Source organism: Choloepus didactylus, chromosome 2 (genome assembly GCF_015220235.1).
Source record: "Choloepus didactylus isolate mChoDid1 chromosome 2, mChoDid1.pri, whole genome shotgun sequence".
In the NCBI taxonomy this organism is placed as follows: domain Eukaryota; kingdom Metazoa; phylum Chordata; class Mammalia; order Pilosa; family Megalonychidae; genus Choloepus; species Choloepus didactylus.
This window is the reverse complement of record NC_051308.1, coordinates 138,083,365-138,097,410: the sequence shown is the minus strand read 5'-3', so window position 1 is coordinate 138,097,410 and position 14,046 is coordinate 138,083,365. Positions and strand designations below refer to the sequence as shown.

At 35.6% G+C, this 14,046-nt stretch overlaps 1 pseudogene; it reads left to right on the top strand.

Moving 5' to 3' along the window:
* LOC119513453 overlaps positions 1 to 12,063 on the top strand; it is an 81,057-nt pseudogene extending 68,994 nt beyond the window's left edge.
* The last annotated feature ends 1,983 nt before the right edge of the window (positions 12,064 to 14,046 follow it).

Genomic DNA, 14,046 nt, shown 5'->3' with positions numbered 1-14,046 from the left:
GCAAAACTGTCCTTCAAATATGAGGGAGAGTTCAAAATATTCTCTGACAAACCAGACAAATGAGAGAGTTTGTGAACAAGACACCTGCTTTACAGGAAATACTAAAGGGAGCACTACAGACTAATAGGAAAAGACAGGAGTGAGAGGTTTGGAAACAATTTTGGGTGATGGTAGCACAGCAATCTAAGTACACTGAACAAAGATAACTATGAATATGGTTGAAAGAGGAAGATTAGGAGCATGTGGGACACCAGAAGAAAAGAGGAAAGATAAAGACTGAGACTGTATGACTCAGTGAAACCTAGAGTGTTCAACAATTGTGATTAATGTACAAATATGTTTTTACATGAGGGAGAATAAACAAATGTCAACATTGCAAGGCGTTAAAAATAGGGAGGTATTCGGGGAAAAATACACTCAACATAAACTAGAGACTATAATTAACAGAATCATTGTATTATGCTTCCTTTAATGTAACAAAGGCAATATACCAAGGTAAATGCAGAAAAGATGGGGGCATAGGAGAGGGGTGTGAAACTCTTGGCATTGGTGGTGTTGTCTGACTCTCTATTTTACTTTGATCTAAGGTTATCTTTCCTTTTGCTGCTTCCTAGCTGTCTTTTTTTTTTCTTTTTCTTTTTTCCTTTTCTTTTGCCTCTCTACCTTCTGTGACTCTTCCTCCTGCTTTGTGGAAGAAATGTAGATGTCCTTATATAGATAGTGATGTTGGTGAACACATAAATATGCGACTATATGGGGAAAAATTGATTGTTTACTGGGATGGAATGCATGGCATGTGAACAAAACCATCTTAAAAAAAAATGGGTTGATGATGAAAACTTGAGGGCAATATACTGAGTGAAATAAGCCAGATACATAAGGACAAATATTGCAGGGTCTCACTGATAGGAACTAATTATAATATGTAAACTCATAGACATGAAATATGTTACCAATGTACAGAATGAGGCTAAAGAATGGGGAGTGGTTGCTTAGTATGAGCAGAATGTTCAACTAGGATGAACTTAAATGTTTGGAAATGAACAGAGGTGATGTTAGCACATTGTGAGAATAACTAACAGTGCTGAATGGTGCATGAATGTGGTGGAAAGGGGAAGCTCAGAGTCATGTATGTCACCAGAAGGAAAGCTGGAGGTTAAAAGTTAGGAATGTATAAAACAGTAAGCCTTGTGGTGGGCAATGTCTGAGATTAACTGGACAAATATTAGAAATATCTTTCATGAACAAGAACAAATGTATGATACTACAACTAGAAGTTAATAATAGAGGGACATATAGGGAAAAAATATATGCCTATTGCAAACTATATACTACAGTTAGTAGTATTTCAACGTGCTTTCATAAACAATAACAAATGTACTATACCAATACTACGAGTCAACAATGGAGGAGGGGTGGTTAGGGATATGGGAGGATTTGAATTTCCTTTTCTTTCTTGCCTTTATTTCTTTTCTGGAGTAATGAAAATGTTCCAAAAATTGAACAAAAATTAATTGTGGTGATGGATGCACAGCTGTATGATTGTACCGGGGGCAACTGATTGTACACTTTGGATCTTTGGATAATTGGATGGTATGTGAACAATCACAATTAAAAAAAAAAAAAAAAGCCAAAAGAAGAGACACTTGGGGCAAGGTCTGGGGGAGTCTTAAAGGAAAGCATCCAAGTCCTCTCAGCATGGAGTGAGAATCCATCATGCTCTTGGCACAGAGATGTATTTTATCAATTGCAGAAGGTCATCAGCACTTCCAGTGCCCCAAGTTTATATGGGGTCTCATTACATGGACATGCTTGACAGAAACAATGCCCACATGATTGAAATCAATCTGCAGTTCCCTCCCCTCCCAGAAATCAGGGAAGTGGGCTGGTGTGGGTTGATATGGGCTGACATAGGCTGATGTGACCTGTCTCACAGCCTCACTCCCTAATCCCATGGTTGGTCTTCCTTGTGTGACCAGTCCCCAGCCTAAGAGTGCAGGCATGACTGGTCCCACTCTGTAACTACCAGGTGTGGTCCTGGGCCCTAAATGAAGAACAAAGGACACCTCTATCACTGCCAAGTTTTTGATTATACTACATCAACAATTGAGGCCAAGCTTCATTCCCTATTCTGGTTTGCTAAGCTGCCATTATGTAAAATACCAGAAATGAAGTGGCTTTTATAAAGGGGGTTTATTTGGTTAGAAAGTTACCAAAGTGTCCTAAGCCCATGAAACTTTCCAAACTAAGACATCAACAATAGGGTATCTTCACTGAAGAAAGGCCTTTGGTGTCTGGAAAACCTGTCAGCTGGGAACGCGTGTGGCTGGTGTCTGCTCCAGGGTTCTGGTTTCAAACCAGCTTTCTCCAAAATGTCTCAGCTTCTCCATTGCAAATTCTGGGCTAGCATCTCCCAAGCGTCAGTGAGGGTCTGTGTGGCTCTTTTAAAAGGACTAAAGTACACTAATCAAGACTCATGCTGAATGGGCAGGCCACACCTCTGTGGAAATAATTCAGAGTTATCACCTACAGTTGGGTGAGTCACATCTCCACGGAAACAACCTAATCCAAATTTCCCGCAAGATTGGATAAAACATGGCTTTTGGGGAGACATAGTATATCCAAACTGGCACAGTCCTACTTCTGGTAAGAAGTCTTTCCACATCATCCAAGTGTGAGGTGCTTTTTCTCTCCTCTAGACTCCTAAAATGCTTATTGCCTGTACCACACATCATATTCCGTCTCATTACAAATTTTTGTTTCCAAATTTAAACTCCTGCAGGCTATAAAACGTAAAACATTTCTTAACCATCTTTATAAGATCCACATCAGCTAACAAGTGTATTAAATGTGGTAGAAACTTAATACAGTTTTTTTTGCTGTATATTGGTTTTAATAAAGTATATCAAGAGATGAAATATAATTGTCAGTATGGGGATACTTTCTGAGTTATGCTGTTGTGGTTGAGATATGATGGAAAAAGGTCACTTTTGTTCCAAAAAATTGAATTTAGTTTGGCTTTCTAGTAACACCAATCTGGAAAAATCAAAGTATTGCATTTCTGCCAATCTTTTAATATATCCTTAAGCTTTTCTTTTAAATTATTTCTGCACAATAAGATAAAACATGTTTTTAATAGTTACAATAATTTATACAAAGCATTTTTGTAAAGATAAAATAAACTTAAAAACACTCATTTTTAATTTCTACTTGTAGTTTTACATAGATGTGTCCAAAATTTTAATGATTTTCATGTTTTCCATCAAGACGCTTTGTTCTTACAAATATTTATTTAGCCTTACATTTAAAAAAGAATAGGATGAATAAAGGAAACACACAATACATAAAAGCTTCCTGAATACCTGTTTTCAAATGGATATGAATTCACAGTTCTATGACTCTTTAATTACCAACTTATTCCTTTCTTCTTTCTTTCTTCCCTTCCCTCCTTCCTTCCATTTTGCTTGTTTCACTCTTTCCCTCCTTCTTTCAAACAGCAAGTTAATCCAAAAGTCATTAGGTGAATCTGAACAAGGTTGACATCTGTGCAGTGAAGGGGGCAGTGTCCATCAAGGGGCTCATGTTGGCAGCTTGGCATAGGGTTTCAGAACCTAAAAAGTTTTGAGGGCAACCACAAAGTAGTAATGGGGTAGGGGAAGGAGGATGGCAGGGAGGTGGTGATGATGACAATAGGAGATTGGTTACATATAGCAATGTTTGATCAAATAAGCAAATACAATGTGGAATTTGAGAACTAGGTTTCTTATTGTTGGAGAAAGAAATAACAAATAAGAAAAGGGAAACAATTATAATGGACCCTGTGGTGCTGAATTAGAGTTGGAGATACTGTTGCGAATTCATGGCTTTTAATTCATAGAGATAGATATAAAAAGATATATGTAGGTATGTGTGCTGTGTATGCATATGCATGTATAAATATATATGCACATGTGTGTGTGTGTATGTGTGTGTGCATCCATTCATATATTCTCCCAGCACTGAGGTCAACAGGAAGCAATGCCCTAATGTTAATGAACATACCTACTGCCTGTATCTTAGTTTTGAAACACTATTCTCCATTACAAGGAACAAGGGCTCCTTGAAGAAATGACTGATATCAGGGCCAGGGCAGAGAAAGTACAAGATGAGCCTGGAAATTTTTGTTGTGTCGAAAAATAAGAAGGTGCTCATATAGTGATGGTGGCTTGCCAACAGGACACAGATGTTGCTCAAAAGGGCCTTCCACTGGCTTAATCTGGGACAATTAGAACATAAATCATAATAGTAACAGGTTATAACCCTTTAAATAAAATAAGTTTCCATAGTAATTGGATAGATACATAGATGGATGATAAATAGATCAGCTATAGATTATTGATAGATAGATGATACATAATAATTGGGAAGAAAAGAAAGCTTTTCCTTATGATGAACTAGCAGCTAACAGAAATAGAAGATACAATGGAATTATTGGGACACTTCATTAACTTGAACAATACTTATTAGGGGATTTGTCTGTAATAATGAATTAATTTGAGTTTTCTGGTGTTGGCTATTTATGAAGGAAAATACCCTTATTTTTATAATTTGCTCACTAAACCATAACTTGCTCAAAAGATGTTCTTTGTATTATTTCTGAAATTTATTTGCCAGTTTGACCACATTTCAAAATTTAAAAAATTGAAAGCAAAGCGTCAATTTAAGATGCCAAAAAGAACACTCTTTTTCCTTTAAAATCTATCCAGTTTCTATGGCAGGAATCTTTGGGAAAGTTGGAAAGTTGGTACCATTTCAGTAGGAAGAAGATTATTCTCACTGATTAAAGTGTAAATCTGTGAACTATAAAATGACAATTATTTTTGAGATTAGGAGCATGAAACCTACCAATCCACTCTTTCTGATTTGTATAAATGGATACCAGTTTTTAGGCTTTTGCTAAATTAACCATTTATTAATTAATCCATCACTAAAGTCAAAAGTAATACAAATGTCTGATAACCAAGCAAGCTACCTTGTCTGGTGATAAAGATGATGAATAGCTAAAATATATCTGAATATTACAGCTATTTATACTTAAATTAGATCAGCCATGTAAGTGTGTTGACTGACAGGACAAAATAAAAATGTGAAACTACTACAAATCTTCAGCTTCTGATAATATCTTAGATTCTTTTTACATTTAAATCATTAAATTATTTGTTGAACAACTACTATGTTCTTGAACTCTTCCCAGAAACTGAGAACATGAAAATGGACTAGGCATCTACTTTTAAGGAAGTTATAATTCCACTGAGGAAATACATTTTATGCAGATACCAGAAATGTTTTGTCTATATTTTTTTTTCAAGACTTGTGGATATAGCAGAGGTTCCAGCTTGATTCTATATGTCAATTTAGCCTGTTTTGGCACTTTTGCTCAATTGTTGTATCAGGGCACAAAGAATCACTTTTCAAGAGAGATTTGGGGGTTACTTAAGAAATATGAGAAAGAATTTCATCTGTCTATTTGGAATTTTTATTTTGTTCTAATTTGTGAGTACTTGGCAGGAAAGAGGAAAGAAGAGGAAAATGTGGATTTTTACAAAACTGTATTTCACAATACCCCATGTACTCCCGTCTGGGGCCGTAGGGAGACAAAGACCACACAAAGATGCCCAATTGTCTGATTTCATGACAAGTTTTGTGAACATGGGGACACATGCAAGAAATACAGATAGAAATGTGACTCAACATGGGAGATTGACCGTCTTTCCCTAAGTCTGTGTAGAAAACAGATAGGCTTTGGTAAATCAAGAATTCCAGGCACATACTGCTGCTTGAGACTCTGTTTGCCCCTTTGAAATTATCAGGAGACAAGGCATTTGGCATGATCAGTGATGTTGCAGTGGTGCTATCAACAGCAACATTGATGAGGTGCCATGTTCAAATGGTTTTGAGGGCAGTAGACATTGATAGGGGACCAGAAAGAAAGCACATGAGGGGACTGTGCTGAGCTCTCTTATGATACCCCTTAAAGATTACCAAAGATAATTAGAATTCGGATGGGAACATGAAATCCTGCATTTTGCAATTGGGGATTGGGAAAATGACAGCTGAATTTTGATGATTTCCATTAGTGTCATCTCATATTTACCCCGATAGTTGAAGCTTAGAGTAACACAGCTTATATATATATAAATATAAACTTTGGGCAATCATTGAAAACTTAAAATTATGAATTATTAAATTAATCTCTTGTTAATGGTAGTGGAATATTATCTAATCATGCATATATGAGGATATCTATAATAATTGGAAATAGACTCTAATTGAGACAGACTTCCGGTTATAAGTTACATCTCAGAGTGAGGGACATATATATTTCTTTGTATGTGAATGTGTGTGTGCACATGTGCATGTGTTTTCTACAACAGTATTTGTAAAGCCAGTATCTAAATTTTGCTTCAGTTCAAATATGTAGGCATTCTTGGGTTTTTACTACATATTTCTTGATAGGTAAATATTCAATTACAGTTTGTTCAATCTCATATAAATGGGCACAACCAAGACTATTCCACAAGGATAACCTTCCCTGAAACATTCCCTAAATTATGTTAATTACTATAAAAATTTTCAAATAAAACTACCTTTGCTGGGGAAGTCACAGACATATGCTAAGCAGCCTCCTCATACTGTCTGCCCCCACATCTCTTTTTCTATTGTGCTCAGATGTTTCAGTCTGTTTCCATTCTGCAGCCTGGAGGCCAGACCATATCATGAAACTGAAAACCAGGAATAAGAGGCTCCAGTTGCTTATCAGGGCAATAATTCTCAATGACAGGGCCCCCTCCCCATTGCATAATATAAATTACCATTTTTGGCAGCATGAATTTGTCTCTCCTATCAGATTTGAAGTGGGGTATGTGGAGCTGTCATCCACCAACCCTGAGGTGAGCAGTTAGCCTCCCCGGGAGGCCAGCCATGATGGACCTCTTCTCCTGCTCTTTTGGACCCTTTGTGCTGTGTAAGTAATAAAGCAATCATTTGCTGAATGTTACTGTTATACTTGACCCCATGTTCCCATGATGCAAATCAGTCAACAATCTTCTTCAACTTTTAGGAGAATATTTAAAAGAGTAAACCCATTGGCAGTTAGAAATAGTGAATACTATATTACAGTTAAAAATATGGAAGCATTTAAGAAAAAAAGTTATATTTTAATGTTCTGATAGTGAAATTTTTCCTGATTTATCATGAAAAGCATGCGTCAGTTGATTATAGTGAACATAGCACGCATTGATTTTATAAAGTACAAAGTACTAACAACAGGAATATGTGCCCTTGACAACTTTTTCCTGTTACAAGCATATAGAAAATTAAGAGCATTATAGCCTTTTACTTATACCTAATCAAAAATGAAAACACAATCAGATCTTGTTTTGTTAGGTAGACCTGTCATTTAAACTGGACAACACTAGAAAAAGAAAAAAAAAATCCATGCCTTGGAAGTCATCATTAAAGTCACAACTGAGAATCTAAGAGAAAGGATCCCTCAAAACTCTTCATTTTATTTCCTACAAAAACCACACTTTTCATCAACGATTTATTATCTGGGGAAAGCATTGGAAAAAAAAACGTAAATTATACGAAATAGCAAAGATTCTGTTTAGTTTTATAAATACTGTATTTTGTATTTTTAGCTCTTTTTATCACACTATAAATTCATATGACACTAAGGAGTCTAATAATTGATGTACTGTGTTTTAATGCAATGAAAGTGTTCCTTCACGATTCTGCAGCAAGCCCTATGAAACAGCCAATATCTTCAACTGCCGATACATCACAGCTGTTTTCCAGCTCAAGTGAATAAAGAAGTTACATTGCCCTGTGAAAAATGCTTTTAAAATATCCCAATTCAAGTATATGAATAAAATGCAGCTTCCTTTGCACAGGATTTATCACCAGGTCCTGCTCTCCTCCCAAACCTCATCTTCCTCCACCCACTGATGCACCCTCCATGCCTGAACACCTTGATGTTTTTAATTTCATGCTGTTGTTCATCCAGATTCCTCTTTATTTCCTTAACTCCTATTTAATCCTTCAAATCCTATCCAGAGCATGGGTCTGTTTTTCATGAATCCTTTCCTGACCCTATCGCTATCCCCCCACCTGCCAGACAGATCTGTCTCTGTTTCCTTCATTGCATCACACTCTCCCTCCAAACCGTAAATGGACCTCCTCAGTCATTGCATTTGTTACCTTGTATTGAAATTATCTTGTTATTCTGTATTTCTCTTTAGTCTGGAAAACTATTTGAAGCCAGGGATTATATCCTACTCATTTTTGTATCTCTGACACAATAAACAGATTTCTATCGTTTAGCAGGTTTTCTCTGAAGTTCACTGTATTTAAATTACCACAGGGAGGCTGTTTGGTGTGATAAATAATTGAGGAATTATTTTGTAAACTCCATCGAAGGCCAGTAAACTAAGTGTCAATAAGATTATATTTTTAAATGTAACAAACAATATTTCTTTTAAAAGAAACTATGTTTTTATAAGCCAATGCTACTAAGTCAAGTATTAATTCTCTCCAGCTGCTCTTTGAAGGACAGCTGCTGTTCCATTTCAGCCTCGTGGTTCAGGTGGATCTGAACCGATCTCCTGGCTCAAGGGTTGAGCACAACATGGAGTTCTCTCCAATCAGAGTACTCTATCCCTTCCTCTCTCCAGGCCTCAATTATTCATTGATTCAGGAATGGGCAGAGACTCAAGGTTGTTAAATCAAACACTCCTTGGGATTTGGACTGGAAGTTATGAGAAAAGAGGCTTTCTTTCATTTACTACTGCTAGCTCAGAGTTTTTTGTGTCTCTAAGCACTACATGAATCCAGAGTTTTCAATAAATATTTCTGCTGCTCTGTGGCTAAAACCTGCCTGAGAATTTTACTAGCACAGAGGAAATCACAGCCAAGGATAGACACAGAATATTCTATATCATAGAACCCACACACCACCCTGATCTCTGCTGATTTGAACAGGATGACATCTATCTTATAAACACTCAGACTAGAGACTGTCCACTCACACTTAAGAGGGCCTGCCATGGAGATGTTTTGACCAAACAGCCAAGCCAGTAGTAGTCTCCTTGTAGGAATTCAAATTGCAAAATACAAATGGATAAACACACATCACTTCAGGAGCTAAAGCTCCAAGATGAGCACGAAGTTACCAAGAAGCAAGAGGTGTTATGGCAGGCCAGGAGACAACTTTAATTATGAATATGCAGAAATGAAGTAGCAAGAAGGTACTCAGAGGAAAGGATGAAGAGACCATTAGCAGAGGAGAAGAAAAGTGAGAATGATAATAATTGCTAGCAATTATAAAGTATTTATACCACATTTCAAGCACTGTTTTAAAAAATCTAAGCAGATTATCTTATTTAATAAGGTGGCCATATTGTAAATATTCTTCCACACATCTTGCATTCACTTATTTTTTTCATTCCTTATTCATTTAATAAATATCTTATTAGACTCTTACATATACCAGGTACTGTTCTAGGATCTGAGACTATAGAGGTAACAAAGATAAAAACACGTTTTTGATAGCTTGGAGTTTTTGCCATATCATCCTTATTTTTATTCCTAAAGCCTAACAAGGCTACCTGGCACATAGTAAATAATTATTAACTATTTGTAGGCTATTGAATAGAGTAAAAAAAAAAAAATGGAGGAAATAAATGGTTTAGTAAACATTGGCTGTGTGCTTAAGAATGTGCTGTTCTCTGCATAGTTTCCTTCCTTTTAGTGACACAGCTACCTTACGATATAGGGATGAACTAGGGCACATATGCAGTTTTCTAATATACCTTCTAATCTTTGACAAAAGAATCACTAGAATTCCTTTTTTCAATGAAATGGTAGTTGAAGAGATTATTTCCATCACTATAGAATTTTGGGAAACATCTTTGAGAAATGCCTGGCATTGCCTTTGTCAATAGTTGTATAAATGACTTTAGAGAATTTTAAAAACAGAAACTCTAATTATTAGATGTAAAAATAATTTTATATTGCTTATTTTGCTTGAAATTAAACTATTTCTTTAAAAGTTCTAATTTTCTGTACGTGACCTTAGGATTTTAAACAAATCATCAAATCAACTAATCAGTTGTAGTAGCTCAGATATCCATTTATAATCTAATTGTGATAGGCTACAATTTTTTTTTTTTTTTTGTGATAGACATGCTGTTACTAAGAAGCTATCTTCTACAGATTCACCAATTCTATTTACTTGTAGTTATGGATATTTGTATGCTCAGAGTGTTACCTACCCCAATTAATTATCAGACAGTAAACTAACTCACCTATCATATTGAGTTAAATGATTTGCTTAATTAAAGTCAATTATCTAGTTTTTATTCAGCTGAGTGTTCCCTGATATTTATTATAGCATATTATATAAAGCATTCTTTTGTGGTATATGTTGAAAAATGCATAAAAAAACAGCAGAGGCCTATATTATGTTCCTGACTTTGCAACAGGCCACCATGTACTTTGTGATGAGCTCTTATCCTGCCAGATTTCAGCTTTTTCATCTATAAAAATGAGAATTCTGTTTTGCAAAAGACAAATATAAGGAATAACTATTTTATCTTAACAACAAAGAACAGTAGTGATGAGAAAATGCTGGATGCTATCATTTGTTAAGCAGCTTTCCATATTTTTTAAGTATGGTTTATTTTAGCAAACCTTTACTGTGTTTTGATTTACCAACTTTCCATTAAAATTCTTCTTGTACTCTAAGAAATATCAAAGCATTTATATTGCTTTTTAGACTTACTAAACTTTTTTGAAGTATATTTCTTTCTCTGGAGTGTAAATATGTTTCTATATTAGGTAGAGTCATAACACAAAGTTTTCTTCAAGGAGAAATATCTAAATAACTTGCCAAGAAAATTAAAGATAAGAAGTATGCAAGCTTTCACTATATATACAAAAATTATTAAAATATTTTGTCATTTCATCCAGATAGTCTTTTCCTCCCTCGATATATTGTATGTTTTATCTGAGACAGAGAAGACTTTGCTATTTCAATAATAAGGAAAGAAGAAGGCTTTGCAGCTTCAATAAAGGAGAGTGTTAAAGAGTGGAAGTAAAATTGAGAAATGTAGTGTAGTATGAGTGACTCCATCCTTGAAGTGAAGGCAATAGCTTCACTAAGTTAATTTGTTTTAAAAACTTACATGCACATTAGAAAATATGTCACTCCAAACCAATGTTATGTTAACATAATTATTACAGTTAAAAATAGCATTAAACTTTTTCCATGAAATAAGTCTACTGATCTTGCAAAAGTGGGGATCTGTGAGACAGTCCCCTTTGTCCTCTGCTGGTGCTTTCTGTGTAGTTTTATTATATTCCACAAATATGATGAACTGGGAAAACTAAGTCACTTGGAGGCCATCTATCTTAACTGTGTGTCTGTGCTGCACAATTTAGGTTTCTTACCACTGACTAGAATTTATATCAAGATACAAAAACACTCATGCAAAACTGTGGGGTGAGGTGTGCTTGAGGTGAGTGGAGCTGGAGATAAGACCAGAGGCCAAACTCAGGATCTGACAAGATATCTGGGCTGCCCCTCAGGATTATCAAGGAAACCCAGCATTTTCTGGAAGAACCAGTTCCCAGTATTAAAGCAGAAACAGATGAAAGCAATGCTTGTTATTTTTATGTGGTCTTTGCTGTCCCCCAAGATTCCCCCTTTGAGAGAGGGACTTTTAAGCCTGAATGACTCCTTCCAGATGAATACCCAGTGGCAGCCCCTAAAGTATGTTTCATGACCAAAGTATATCAGCCTAGTGTAGACAGTTGGGAAGAATATGTTTAGACATTTTGAAAGATAAGAGGTCCCCAGCCCTGCAGAGCCGCACAGTTCTGCTATCCATCTATGCTTTGTTAAGTGCTCCCAATCCAGATGATCCATTAGCAAATGATGTAGTGGAGCAGTAGAAGACCAAAGAAGCCCAGCCCATAGAAACACCTAGAGCACAGACTAGGCTGTATGCCATGAATAATATTTAAATTGATCTGATCATCAAGTGTGCACCACTTCTCCTGTTCTGCCAAGACTTCTTCCCTTTTTGTTTGCATTTAATGGGCATAGTCTTAGAAACATTACAGAATAAAAGTCCAGACATCTTCAGTCCTTTGGTGATTAAATGCACACTAGAAAATCTATGTCTTGTCCTGATTCACTGTTGCAAAGTATGAGCAGAGGCTAGAAGTATCATCTATACCTGCTACTCCCACAGCACTTTGGCAAAGGGCAAATCTCCCCCTCCTAAACCTTGGAACAAGTTTGTATAAATTGGGGGAATAGAGGGATTGATGTGGCTCAAGCCCAAAGTGACTGAATAGCCCAACAGAATGGGGCTTAAAATAAAAATTGTTAAGTTATATAACTTATAAAATATTACTTGTAGTCTTATATTTGTATCCGTCATATGCATGAATTATTTGTTTATTTGTTTACCAAGCCAAATGCCTCTGGGCATTGATAGGGTCAAAAATCCTGGAAACATTGCTCTATACAAACATATTTCTGTTACTCTACCCATAACTTGAAATTTTAAAATTCCTCCCTTCAGCTATTTCAAGTTCCTGCAGATAACACAAATGTTTATGAACATGACTCCTCTTAGCTACCACATTTTCTCTTCCTCTTTCTTTCCATCCTTCTCTATTTTCCTTAGAACAACAAACAAACAAAAAGAAACAAGGAAAACCCTCTGTAAATGTTTAGGAGGTGGTATAAAGGTAGAAGGCAAAGGCTCTGAAATCAATCAACTTTAGTCCAATTCCTACATTCACTGCTAATTAGTTCAAGTTGTTTAATCTCTCTAAGTTTTCAGTTTTCTTATCTGAAAATTGAAGGGTAAAAATAATACATAAATAGACAAATTGTGAGGATTAAGTGAAATGGTGAATTAAAATTGCTTGACACAGTGACTGGCAAATAATATAAGCTCAATGAATGATGGCTATTCTTATTAGATTTCTTCATCAAAGATGCCAATACCAATATTGTAGCATCGATAGCTCTGAATGAATGGAGATGCCTCCATGAAGCTCCAAAACAATTACTCCCTGTTGCCTGCTCATTTCTAAGATACACCATTGTCTTTGATGCCATCAAAATAAACAAACAAAAAAACAAACATTGCCAATTAAACAATGATGACACTTTATCATGTAGAATTTTTATTTTTTACTTAATTCAAAAAGGCTTTAGAACTTCGGATGTAGACTTTTATCAGGTACTTTTCTTGTGCACACATAAAAAGAATAACAAAAGGAAAACAAATTGGTAAAGGTATTTCTAAGAATTACATGCAAAGTTCTACTTTCATGAATCACTTTTCACCTGAGAGTCACTGATATCTATGGATTTTCCAAGCAAATAACATCTTCAAGACAATTTCTGATGCAACATTTTGTAAAGGACCCTCCACTATTATCTCTAAGATGTTTCGCCAAGCAACTGACATCCATTCTGTCCATTCTGCAAGTTTTGATGCTCCTTCTTTGGTAATGACAATTATGTCAATGTCAACACTCACGAACATATGTATTCTATATCATAATGTAAGACATTTATTTCTGGGAGTCCAAATCAAAAGAAATTTGAAAACTTACCCTCTGAGCCATTTCTCTTCCCTTAGAATGAATTCTGATTAAGTTTTAACCTAGATTCCTCATAAAATCAGGTGCCTACAAGTGTTATGACACCTACACAGATGTGATTAATATATAAATTTTAGAGGGAATATCTCCTAAACTGCCCAGTTTTAATCTGTTGCCATATGTATTTGCCAATTTGCTTTTTCCATTCAACTTTGCCATCTGCTTTCCCCACAATTACCTTCCAAGTTAAATATGGTAGACAAAGCCTCCATTAAATAATTGGAACACTGCAGAACAGACTTTCAAATTTTATGGAATCTGGTTAAAATATTGTATAAATAACAATTTATACTAACAAAATATCTGTAACTCTAACCATTT